At 47.5% G+C, this 13,789-nt stretch overlaps 1 pseudogene; it reads right to left on the reverse strand.

Annotated features, from left to right (window-relative positions):
* Positions 1-1,998: 1,998 nt before the first annotated feature.
* On the reverse strand, positions 1,999-3,822 carry LOC125544440 (annotated as a pseudogene).
* Between the last annotated feature and the right edge of the window lie 9,967 nt (positions 3,823-13,789).

Genomic DNA, 13,789 nt, shown 5'->3' on the forward strand with positions numbered 1-13,789 from the left:
TAGTTGTTGGGATCGGGGAAAAGTGGTGGCGACAACACATGACTGACTTCAATGATGGTGCTACGTGCACCCGATTTTGAGCTCTGTGGTGAAGCCTAGGTCTGATCTGAGTTGGTTATACATGGCAATTACGATGTCTTTTTTGCGTCGTTACCTTGTTAAGGGCATTGCTCGGACTAATTAATCAGGGTGAAAACCTAGATTTTGGTCTTGATAGTTGGATCCGATGACGGTGGCGCATGAGCATCGCTTCCTTCCTGAATGCATTGTTGAAGAGCTTCATCGTCCACATGGTGTCTTGAGATGGTTGGCATGGATATGGTCATTGTTACAGTTTGCGAGATCACGGATCTGAACATTTTTTTTCTTCCTTTTTTCTTGCCTACACACGTCTTTGTTCTTATATGTCTTTACTAGTTGCCTGTGTATTTTTTGTTCACGTTGGTGTTAACTGTGTGCATCCTAACTATATAGAGGCCAGGTATGTGAGTTTATAATATTTGTATTCTCTTGATGCTCCACTCTGGGCCAATAAAATCCATCCTTTATCGAAAAATAGACTGTTGGCCTTAGCCTAAAAATAATAATCATCAAAAGTTATATTCCACAATTTTTCTATCATCGGATGTTTTAAAAGGTTTTAATAATATATACATTTGATTAACTCATATTTTTTGTTGATCAAATGATAGTCAAAGTTTTCCTCAAAATACAAGGGCATTGTATATTGATACAGAGGGAGTACAGTTTACTTCCATTGCCACTTTATATTATTTGAACAAATATACATAACGATTGTATTTTCTTGAATTTATTTCAGACTTTTCGGCGATACTTGTTCAGTGGGAGGAGATGTTTCCGTCAACTACGGAGACATCTGTGATGATTTCGTCAATCTCAAGATGATGTACCCCTCGGTCTTTCGAAGATAACTCGTAGGATAAGGTGTGCATGCAAGCGTTCAAGGTGAGTGTATGTACGCATAAATGAGCGCATTCGTGATTTCCCCCATAGTTTTACATATAAGGTGTATATAAAAAACGAAATGCTACTAAGCTTAAAAGGTGCAGTGTCATAATTGTATAGTTGTTGAACTTTTTTGTTTTGTTGTGTTTTAGTGAGCTTAGTTGAGTAATCAAATCAGTTGGCTCCATAGCCCCCACTCTCTACACGGTGAAGCATTAGCAGTGCTTTTTTCTTATGAAAAGGATCATGTCTATTATAAAAGTTTATCAAGACGGCTCTTTTTTCTATCAACATCTTTCTATCGGCCACCGTGCTTTTAGTTACTCCTACTTCTTAATGGCACTGGATGGGAGTTGGTGATTTAGATTTCGCGACTTCGACTAATTGTGTTGAAAATGAATAGATTGAAAGTTTTTCGAAGAAAAAAAACTGATTGTAACTTGATTAAAGCGTGACGCGCGTCGGAGCATGGGTGAGTGAGTTCAGAAAAAGGCCGTGGTGCCACGGCACATCAGGTCCTCGACTGAAAGGGTTGCTGTTTAAGGTTGTTGGCGCGTAACGTCGGTCCCATTGGCCCGGTGCGCGCGCCCTGCAGCTGACTGACACATCGCCTGCCTCCGGACCACCGGTTACATCTTACATCTCCATCAACCGTGCACGACGCGAGGAGTAGCGAGCCGATCGGAGGCGGGCACACGACACGAGCCCCGGTTGTTGGGTTGCGGTCACACGATGCGACGACACCGGGCTACCAGAGGTGGCGAGGCGAGAGGCGAGTCCCGTGGTCACGCGCCGCAAGAGAAGTTGTCACAAGCAACGCGCGTGCGGCGTCACGCGAAGACGCGGTGCGGGCCGGCGACTGTCAAGTCCAGACGAGGACGTGGACGACGACCCGACGAGGAAAACTTTCAGGCCAGCGGGTGTAGGTAAAGATCTGGACGGAGAGCGCGCGTGCGGTCGGTCAAAGTAAACCCCCACCGCCACGCACGACGCGCTCAAATTCCACGGTCTCTTCTTCAAAGAAACACGGAGTCATCCACAAGGCTGAGAATTACTGCATCTTCCTATACATAACAATTTTGCGTAGATTTGATCTACTGTGTGCTAGTAGGTGCAAATTGATAACCAGGTGCACTACATGAATCTTAGAATCTACCACTGGCAATCTGGGATACTGCCACTTGGGGAAAGGGGTTTCACCTTTTAGCCTCCCCATTGACCATTTTACCTTTCTCCTGTGCGCCACGTGGCATGCAGTCACGAGGAGCATGCTCACCTAAACTCACACTAACGGTTGACAGTTGCCTGTACGTACTACGGCACGAGCCGCGCGATTGTTACAGCTGCACGGTCACGGGGAGGGGGTGGCGCTCATCATCACCCCACGGGAAATCGCGGCCAGCACGGCCTCGGCCGTGAGCCGCTCGGGCCCCGCCGACCGCACCACGAGCGTGTGCGTGACGGTGTCGTCCGCCACCGCCATGCTCGACGCCACCACGCTCAGCTGGGAGTCCCGCATGGCGCTCAGCGGCCCGGAGATGGGGTGCGCGTCGAGGGGGGTGCTCACGCGCAGCACCACCTCGTCCTGCATTGCCTTCACCTCCACGGACGGCCCGGCCTCCGCCCGCGCCGGCGCGCCGCCCCGGAGGCGCTCCTCCAGCTCCTGGATGTACGCGATGGCGTCGCTCAGCAGCGACGCCTTGTCCATCTTGGAGATCTTGGGCACCACCGCGCGCAGCGCGTAGAACCGCTGGTTCAGCTTCTCCCGCCGCTGCCGCTCCGCCTCCACGTGGTTCAGCGGCTCCTCCCGCCCGTTCGCCGGCTTGCGCCCCCGCTTCCGCGGCCTCCGCTCCTCGCCGCCCGCCTGCTTCTGCGCGCCGACGGCGTTGCTGAAAGCTTATGGTCTTGGGAGGCTCCTGCTGGGGTTTCGGTTTGGCCGCCGCCGCCTCCTGCTTAGCCTGCCCGCCGAGCCGCAGCGCCCAACTGGCGTCGCTCCCCGTGGTTTGCACCGGCGGCAATGGGGGGCTGCGGGAGACGTCCTTCCCGAAGATCCTCATGCGATCGTCCGGCGCGACGGCCTCGACGTGGAAGACAGATTGGATGGCGCGCAGGACCTCGGGGTTCTCGCGCATGGCCACGGCGGAACCGAGCTCAAGGACGCCGCCCTTGCAAGGGAGGAAGACGACTGTGCGTAGGCCGGCGGACTGGGCGAGGGACGCGCGGACGTACCACCCGGGTGCGGCGGGCAGGTGGGGATCGACGGCGGCCCAGGCGTGGTGGCTGGAGGTGAGCGCGCGGCCCGGGCCGCCGGCGTCCTCGCGGAACGAGAAGTACATGGACGCCAGGAAGTACATCTCAACGCCAGTGACCCGGTCGAGGCGGAGCGCGTAGTCGGCGCCGTCCTCGTCCCCGCCGCCATACAGCGCGTGGAGCCGCAGCAGCGCGCGCTTACGCGCCAGGCTCCTGTCCGTGGCCCCGGCTTGCTCGGCCGGGCCGTCGCGGCAGTGCCCGTCGCCCCAGCCGAGCACGCCGGCGCCGGCCCGGGACTCCTGCCAGTAGATGCCGTAGGTCCAGGCTCCTCCCCGCTCGACGAGGTCGTACAGGCGCGTCTGCAGCTCGGGCGACGACGAGGCCGGGCCGTCGAGGTGCGGCGGTGTGGTGGCCAGGTGGCGCGCGGCGTCGTGGCCCAGGACGGCCGCGAAGAGCGCCGCGTCCGTGTCAGACCACGACATGCGGTGCGGCCGTGCGTGTCCTGCGAGAGCGTTGGTAGGTCTGTCCAAGAAATGGACCCGGCCAAGACGCCTTTGGTGGCTGTGGCTCTGCTCTCGGTCGGCTTGCTGGTTTTCACGGTCTGTGGTTGGTTTTATATAGAGCCGAGCCGGCTTCCGGCCCTGGATATGACAGCGGAAGCTCACGTGCGCCAAGAAGTTGATTTTCTATTCTCAAAAAAAAAGAGTTGATTTTATGGGTTGCGTTGGTCACTGGACTACAAGCTGCCACTAGTACAAGTAATAACTGTGCTCGCTGTGGTCTGTGGAGTGGATGCGCCCCCGTTAAAAACGAGACGCGGCCGTACGACAAGGAAGGAAGGGTTGCCCCGAGAGCGCACTGGCCGCCGTGTCACGTGAATCATGTTGGCAATGCATGCAGTACTGAGCAGCGAGTGAAGATTTCATGTACTAGTATGTCGGTATCGGGAGTAGGGTGAGCTGTCAGTCAATCTGTTCTAGATGCCGAGAACCTGCTGCCTGCAATGTGCTGCTACATGCATGCATCGCGTACCTTTGTTCGGCCACATCGGATGGATCATTTGCACAAGTTCGGTGTATATACGGACGGTGCCTTTTGATGGTCGGGCCGGCGAGTAATGATTTGGGGAGAGCTGGGCACAAGAGGGCGCAAACCGCACGCAAAATGGAACTCGGTGCACGCACGCACGCACCAAAAATGACACGGCAAACGCAGAGCGCCTAGTACGCGGTTTCGTCGCAGATAGCTCATATTAGCTCCAAAATTCTAGGTTCCCAAGTTAACCCAGGAGCTCAAGACGGTTGGTTAATGACTAGCCAAAATAGCCAAACATTGCTGCTACACGGCTGGGACTAGTTCGGTACGTTGGCAACTGCTCTGGACCATGCCCGCACGCTGAGACATTTCATCTGCAGCCCGGAAAGAAAACGATACTCCAATAGGAGCAAATCGAGCACGTACGCACGCACGCACGCACGGAGCTCAAGGGAACACGCGACGTTTTCACACAGAGACGTGTGTCTCCAGCAACCGCTTCCGCTGTCTGTCCGTGCATGTGCGCGTGAAAGGGAGATGCTCCTACTTGGCGGCACCTTTGGCTGTCCTTCCGTCCTGCACATATTTAAGCTTTCATTTCTACTCCCACCATTCTAAATATTTGTCCCTTTACAAATTTTAACAAATGACTACATACAGAGTAAAATGAGTGAATCTACACTTTAAAATATGTCTATATACATTTATATATGATAGTCCATTTAAAATCTCCAAAAAGACAAATATTTAGAAACAGATGGAGTACCATATATATTTTGTGCATGTGCGATGCTCTGAATAATATATCAAGGGATTTTTATTTCTATGCCCCTGGTTCATTAGTTATACCCATTTATCCCCACTATCTTAACTTTTGCTCAATTTTTCCTACTCCCTTGCCCGAAACCCTCAGAACAGGTTACAACGGACGTTGCCGTCGGGTCAATGCCTTTGACCGTTAACTCTGACGAGTGGGGCCACGTATACGTGGGCGCATGCAACTGACCGCGGTCGTGTGATAGCACGTGTCCATGGACATGCCCGAAACGTCCAACCATATAAAGAGGGGCAACCACCTCCATCGCCCCTTCCATTTTCCCCCAAATCCCCTCCCTGCCACATCGTCTTCCTCTCCCTCACCAGCGTCGTCTCGCTCTCCTCCGCTGCCTCCACCGCACCGTCTCGCTCTCCCCCACCACATCCTCTTCCTCACCTTCATCGCCTCCATCTGTTAGATGACCGAACCTCGTGGAGACGCCGGCACAGCGGCCGGAGATGTGGTGAAGCTGCAGGGCGCGGTGACCGGGGATGTCGGCGATTTCCACGGCGGTGCGGGGAAACTCGCAACCACTACGGATGTGGAGAAGGATGTGGCGGGCTCCGCCTCAGCGCTGCAGAGGGTGACGACGTCGAGTGGCGCAGCCCATCCCGTTACCCCCGATGCGCAACCTGCCGTGTGTTGAAATATATTGCCCACCTCCCTCCATCAGTTCGGACTGATGGGTGAACTGGTTAGGTGCATAAACTTACAACCAAGAGGTTCAGGGTTCAAAACCCAGTAAACACAATAATTAATTGCGGCCTGCCCCCGCTTCCGCTGCCCACGTCATATAGCTCCAAAGAAGCATAGACGTGAGGGGGGAGTGTTGGGGTATGATGTCCGGCCCTCTCCCATAGTTCAGACTTTTGGATGAGTTGGCTGGAGTATGAATTCAATACCGTGGAGCAGCAGGTATTTGCACTTGCTTAGCTTGTAGAGTTAGTTGCTCCCTAGTTGCATTGGTTAGATTGTGATTCATACGGTAGTTCAGATGGTTAGAGTAGTTGGTTTGATGGATGGGCCGAGGTTTTTTGTATTGGGGGATGGGGGTTTTTGGACTAGGGTTTTTTGGATAAATTCATTGCCAAAATGCTAGATAGATCTGTATGAGAGATAGGTATCTCTGTGCTTCAATGCTACACAGATGTATGCTTATTAGATTTGTTTTTAATGCTCATAGATTGGGGTTTTTAATGTTACTCAGATTCGTTGCCTTAGATTGGGTCCCTATTAGATTTGTTTTTGAATGCTACTCACATTGGGGTTTTGAATGTCATATGCCCAAATGGAATCCATTGATTAAGAAGTTATTTGATGCATTAGTATATAAATTTGTCCACAATATGTAGTTATATTAGCTCTGTTGTTCAATTTGTGTGCATGACAATGGAAAATGCAAAACAATGATCATAGTATATTGGGAGTATATGAGCCCTATGATCAATGTGTCATGTGTGCATATCTAAATTTTCAATTGGATTCTGTATTTACTAGTGATGGATGTAATTGTATATTCAGGAGGATGATGGTTGGGGTGAAGGAAATATGCCCTAGAGGCACTAATAAAGTTATTATTTATTTCCTTATATCATGATAAATGTTTATTATTCATGCTAGAATTGTATTAACCGGAAACATAATACTTGTGTGAATACATAGACAAACAGAGTGTCACTAGTATGCCTCTACTTGACTAGCTCATTGATCAAAGATGGTTATGTTTCCTAGCCATTGACATGAGCTGTCATTTGATTAACAGGATCACATCATTAGGAGAATGATGTGATTGACATGACCCATTCCGTTAGCTTAGCACTCGATTGTTTAGTTTGTTGCTATTGCTTTCTTCATGACTTATACATGTTCCTATGACTATGAGATTATGCAACTCCCGTATACCGGAGGAACACTTTGTGTGCCACCAAACGTCACAACATAACTATGTGATTATAAAGGTGCTCTACAGGTGTCTCCGAAGGTACTTGTTGGGTTGGGGTATTTCGAGATTAGGATTTGTCACTCTGATTGTCAGAGAGGTATCTCTGGGCCCACTCTATAATGCACATCACTATAAGCCTTGCAAGCATTGCAACTAATGAGTTAGTTGCGGGATGATGTATTACGGAATGAGTAAAGAGACTTACCGGTAACGAGATTGAACTAGGTATTGAGATATCGATGATTGAATCTCGGTCAAGTAACATACCGATGACAAAGGGAACAACGTATGTTGTTATGCGGTCTGACCGATAAAGATCTTCGTAGAATATGTAGGAGCCAATATGGGCATCCAGGTCCCGCTATTGGTTATTGACCAGAGAGGTGTCTCGGTCATGTCTACATAGTTCTCGAACCCGTAGGGTCCGCACGCTTAACGTTCGTTGACGATATAGTACTATGAGTTATGTATGTTGGTGACCGAATGTTGTTTGGAGTTTCGGATGAGATCACGGATATGACGAGGAACTCCGGAATGGTCCGGAAGTAAAGATTTATATGTGGATAGTAGTATTTGATCTCCAGAAGGGTTCCGGAATTCACCGGAAGGGGTTCCAGATGTTTCCCAAAATGTTTGGGCATGAGAACACTTTATCTGGGCTAAAGGGGAAAGCCCACGAGGTTTTTGGAAAGCGCAAAAGGAAGTTTTGCGGAGTCCAGGGGCCAGACGCCAGAGTCCCTGGCGTCTGGGTCCAGACGCCGGGAACCATGGCGTCTGGCCCTGGAGTCTGAGAAGGACTCTTGCTTTTCGGGTGAAACTGACTTTTTGGAGGATTTTACTCCAAGTTTCGACCCCAAGGCTCAACATATAAATAGAGGGGCAGGGCTAGCACCCAAGACACATCAAGAAACACCAAGCCGTGTACCGGCAACCCCGTCCCCTCTAGTTTATCCTCCGTCATAGTTTTCGTAGTGCTTAGGTGAAGCCCCGCGGAGATTGTTCTTCACCAACACCGTCACCACGCCGTCGTGCTGCCGGAACTCATCTATTACCTTGCCCCTCTTGCTGGATCGAGAAGGCGAGGACGTCACCGAGCCGAACGTGTGTAGAACTCGGAGGTGTCGTGCTTTCGGTACTTGGATCGGTCGAATCGTGAAGACGTACGACTACATCAACCGCGTTGATATAACGCTTCCGCGAACGGTCTACGAGGGTACGTAGACAACACTCTCCCCTCTCGTTGCTATGCATCACCATGATCTTGTGTGTGCGTAGGAAAATTTTGAAATTACTACGTTCCTCTACAGTGGTATCCGAGCCAGGTTTTATGCGTATATGTCATATGCACGAGTAGAACACAAGTGAGTTGTGGGCGATATAAGTCATACTGATTACCAGCATGTCATACTTTGGTTCGGCGGTACTGTTGGATGAAGCGGCCCGGACCGACATTACGTGTACGCTTACGCGAGACTGGTTCTACTGACGTGCTTTGCACACAGGTGGCTGGCGGGTGTCAGTTTCTCCAACTTTAGTTGAACTGCGTGTGGCTATGTCCGGTCCTTACGAAGGTTAAAACAACACCAACTTGACTAACTATCGTTGTGGTTTTGATGCGTAGGTAAGAACGGTTCTTGCTAAGCCCAGTAGCAGCCACGTAAAACTTGCAACAACAAAATAGAGGACGTCTAACTTGTTTTTGCAGGGCATGTTGTGATGTGATATGGTCAAGACATGATGCTAAATTTTATTGTATGAGATGATCATGTTTTGTAACCGAGTTATCGGCAACTGGCAGGAGTCATATGGTTGTCGCTTTATTGTATGCAATGCAATCGCGCTGTAATGCTTTACTTTATCACTAAGCGGTAGCGATAGTCGTAGAAGCATAAGATTGGCGAGACGACAATGATGCTACGATGGAGATCAAGGTGTCGCGCGGGTGACGATGGTGCTCATGACGGTGCTTCAGAGATGGAGATCACAAGCACAAGATGATGATGGCCATATCATATCACTTATATTGATTGCATGTGATGTTTATGTTTTATGCATCTTATCTTGCTTTGGTTGACGGTAGCATTATAAGATGATCTCTCACTAAATTTCAAGATAAAAGTGTTCTCCCTGAGTATGCACCATTGCCAAAGTTCGCCGTGCCCAGACACCACGTGATGATCGGGTGTGATAAGCTCTACGTCCATCTACAACGGGTGCAAGCCAGTTTTGCACACGCAGAATACTCAGGTTAAACTTGACGAGCCTAGGTCGAGCATGAATCATATAGTAGATATGATCAACATAGTGATGTTCACCATTGAAAGCTACTTCATTTCACGTGATGATCGGTTATGATTTAGTTGATTTGGATCACGTGATCACTTAGAGGATTAGAGGGATGTCTATCTAAGTGGGAGTTCTTAAGTAATATGATTAATTGAACTTAAATTTATCATGAACTTAGTACCTGATAGTATCTTGCTTGTCTATGTTGTTTTGTTGTTCCATTGAATTTTAATGCGTTCCTTGAGAAAGCAAAGTTGAAAGATGATGGTAGCAATTACACGGACTGGGTCCGTAACTTGAGGATTATCCTCATTGCTGCACAGAAGAATTACGTTCTGGAAGCACCGCTAGGTGCCAAACCTGCTGCAGGAGCAACACCAGATGTTATGAACATTTGGCAGAGCAAAGCTAATGACTACTCGATAGTTCAGTGTGCCATGCTTTACGGCTTAGAACCGGGACTTCAACGACGTTTTGAACGTCATGGAGCATATGAGATGTTCCAGGAGTTGAAGTTAGTATTTCAAGCAAATGCCTGGATTGAGAGATATGAAGTCTCCAATAAGTTCTACAGCTGCAAGATGGAGGAGAATAGTTCTGTCAGTGAGCATATACTCAAGATGTATGGGTACTACAATCACTTGATTCAACTGGGAGTTAATCTTCCGGATGATAGCGTCATTGACAGAATTCTTCAATCACTGCCACCAAGCTACAAGAGCTTCGTGATGAACTATAACATGCAAGGGATGGATAAGACAATTCCCGAGCTCTTCGCAATGCTAAAGGCTGCGGAGGTAGAAATCAAGAAGGAGCATCAAGTGTTGATGGTCAATAAGACCAACAGTTTCAAGAAAAAGGGCAAACGGAAGAAGAAGGGGAACTTCAAGAAGAACAGCAAGCAAGTTGCTGCTCAAGAGAAGAAACCCAAGTCTGGACCTAAGCCTGAGACTGAGTGCTTCTACTGCAAGCAGACTGGTCACTAGAAGCGGAACTGCCCCAAGTATTTGGCGGATAAGAAGGATGGCAAGGTGAACAAAGGTATATGTGATATACATGTTATTGATGTGTACCTTACCAGAGCTCACAGTAGCACCTGGGTATTTGATACTGGTTCTGTTGCTAATATTTGCAACTCGAAACAGGGACTACAGATTAAGCGAACACTAGCCAAGGACGAGGTGACGATGCGCGTGGGAAATGGTTCCAAAGTCGATGTGATCGCCGTCGGCACGCTACCTCTACATCTACCTTCGGGGTTAGTATTAGACCTAAATAATTGTTATTTGGTGCCAGCGTTGAGCATGAACATTATATCTGGATCTTGTTTGATGCGAGACAGTTATTCATTTAAATCAGAGAATAATGGTTGTTCTATTTATATGAGTAATATCTTTTATGGTCATGCACCCTTGAAGAGTGGTCTATTTTTGATGAATCTCGATAGTAGTAATACACATATTCATAATGTTGAAGCCAAAAGATGCAGAGTTGATAATGATAGTGCAACTTATTTGTGGCACTGCCATTTAGGTCATATCGGTGTAAAGCGCATGAAGAAACTCCATACTGATGGACTTTTGGAACCACTTGATTATGGATCACTTGGTACTTGCGAACCGTGCCTCATGGACAAGATGACTAAAATGCCGTTCTCCAGTACTATGGAGAGAGCAATAGATTTGTTAGAAATCATACATACAGATGTATGTGGTCCGATGAATGTTGAGGCTCGCGGCGGGTATCGTTATTTTCTCACCTTCAGAGATGATTTAAGCAGATACGGGTATATCTACTTAATGAAACATAAGTCTAAAACATTTGAAAAGTTCAAAGAATTTCAGAGTGAAGTTGAAAATCATCGCAACAAGAAAATAAAGTTTCTACGATCTGATTGTGGAGGAAAATATTTGAGTTACGAGTTTGGTCTACATTTGAAACAATGCGGAATAGTTTCGCAACTCACGCCACCCGGAACACCACAGCGTAATGGTGTGTCCGAACGTCGTAATCGTACTTTACTAGATATGGTGCGATCTATGATGTCTCTTAGGGCTGGAATTCGAGCCGAGTCAAGCCAGCTCGGCTCGACTCGTTAGAGCTCGTTTCGTTAACGAGCTAGCTCGACTCGACTCGTTATTATAACGAGCTCTAATCCAAGATTGGCTCGACTCGTATAACTCGCGAGCTGGCTCATTTAGCTTGTTAAGCTCGTTAAAGATATGAACATAAAACCCTCAAATAGTATAAAAATGATTATGCATATATTAAACACATATATCACTAACAATAGTAATTTCCTTGTAACACATGAGTCTCCTAGACGGTTGGGCCTTCAACAGCTAGGCCTTGTGTTGTGCACCTAGGACATAGGGTACTGAGTGGCTGGTCTTTTTTTGTATTGGTAGTGGCCGATCTTTTGTACCAAGCCTAACGAGTTACCTGAGTACTCGTTAGATTGGCTCGTTTAACTTGATCTATAAACGATCTTAAACTAAAGCTTGGCTCGACTCGTTATTCTTCGAGTTCGAGTCGATTCGAGCCGAGTCACGAGCTACTCGTTTAGCTCACGAGCTTCGAGCTTTTTTTCCAGCCCTAATGTCTCTTACCAATTTACCGCTATCATTTTGGGGTTATGCTTTAGAGACGGCTACATTCACATTAAATAGGGCACCATCGAAATCCATTGAGACGACGCCTTATGAACTGTGGTTTGGCAAGAAACCAAAGTTGTCGTTTCTTAAAGTTTGGGGCTGCGATGCTTATGTGAAAAAGCTTCAACCTGATAAGCTCGAACCCAAATCGAAGAAATGTGTCTTCATAGGATACCCAAAGGAGACTGTTGGGTACACCTTCCATCACAAATCCGAAGGCAAGACATTCATTGCTAAGAATGGATCCTTTCTAGAGAAGGAGTTTCTCTCGAAAGAAGTGAGTGGGAGGAAAGTAGAACTTGACGAGGTAACTGTACTTGCTCCCTTATTGGAAAGTAGTTCATCACAGAAACCGGTTCCTGTGACGCCTACACCAATTAGTGAGGAAGTTAATGATGATCATGGAACTTCAGATCAAGTTGTTACCGAACCTCGTAGGTCAACCAGAGTAAGATCCACACCAGAGTGGTATGGTAATCCTGTTCTGGAGGTTATGTTACTAGACCATGACGAACCTACGAACTATGAAGAAGCGATGGTGAGCCTAGATTCGGCAAAATGGCTTGAGGCCATGAAATCTGAGATGGGATCCATGTATGAGAACAAAGTGTGGACTTTGGTTGACTTGCCCGTTGATCGGCAAGCCATTGAAAATAAATGGATCTTCAAGAAGAAGATTGACGCTGACGGTAATGTTACTATCTATAAAGCTCGACTTGTTGCGGAAGGTTTTCGACAAGTTCAAGGGATTGATTACGATGAGACCTTCTCACCCGTAGTGATGCTTAAGTCTGTCCGAATCATGGTAGCAATTGCCGCATTTTATGATTATGAAATTTGGCAAATGGATGTCAAAACTGCATTCCTGAATGGATTTTTGCAAGAAGAGTTGTATATGATGCAGCTGTCAGGTTTTGTCGATCCAAAGGGAGCTAACAAAGTGTGCAAGCTCCAGTGATCCATTTATGGACTGGTGCAAGCCTCTCGGAGTTGGAATAAACGCTTTGATAGTGTGATCAAAGCATTTGGTTTTATACAGACTTTTGGAGAAGCCTGTATTTACAAGAAAGTGAGTGGGAGCTCTGTAGCATTTCTGATATTATATGTAGATGACATATTACTAATCGGAAATGATATAGAATTTCTGGATAGCATAAAAGGATACTTGAATAAAAGTTTTTCAATGAAAGACCTCGGTGAAGCTGCCTACATATTGGGCATCAAGATCTATAGGGACAGATCGAGGCGCTTAATTGGACTTTCACGAAGCACATACCTTGACAAAGTTTTGAAAAAGTTCAAAATGGATCAAGCAAAGAAAGGATTCTTGCCTGTGTTACAAGGTGTGAAATTGAGTAAGACTCAAAGTCCGACCAATGCAGAAGATAGAGAGAAAATGAAAGATGTTCCCTATGATTCAGCCATAGGCTCTATCATGTATGCAATGCTGTGTACCAGACCTGATGTGTGTCTTGCTATAAGTCTAGCAGGGAGGTACCAAAGTAATCCAGGAGTGGATCACTGGACAGTGGTCAAGAACATCCTGAAATACCTGAAAAGGACTAAGGATATGTTTCTCATATATGGAGGTGACAAAGAGCTCATCGTAAATGGTTATGTTGATGCAAGCTTTGACACTGATCCAGACGATTCTAAATCGCAAACCGGATACGTGTTTACATTAAATGGTGGAGCTGTTAGTTGGTGTAGTTCTAAACAAAGCGTTATGGCGGGATCTATATGTGAAGCGGAATACATAGCTGCTTCGGAAGCAGCAAACGAAGGAGTCTGGATGAAGGAGTTCATATCCGATCTAGGTGTCATACCTAGTGCATCGGG

Source organism: Triticum urartu, chromosome 3 (genome assembly GCF_003073215.2).
Source record: "Triticum urartu cultivar G1812 chromosome 3, Tu2.1, whole genome shotgun sequence".
In the NCBI taxonomy this organism is placed as follows: Eukaryota; Viridiplantae; Streptophyta; class Magnoliopsida; order Poales; family Poaceae; genus Triticum; species Triticum urartu.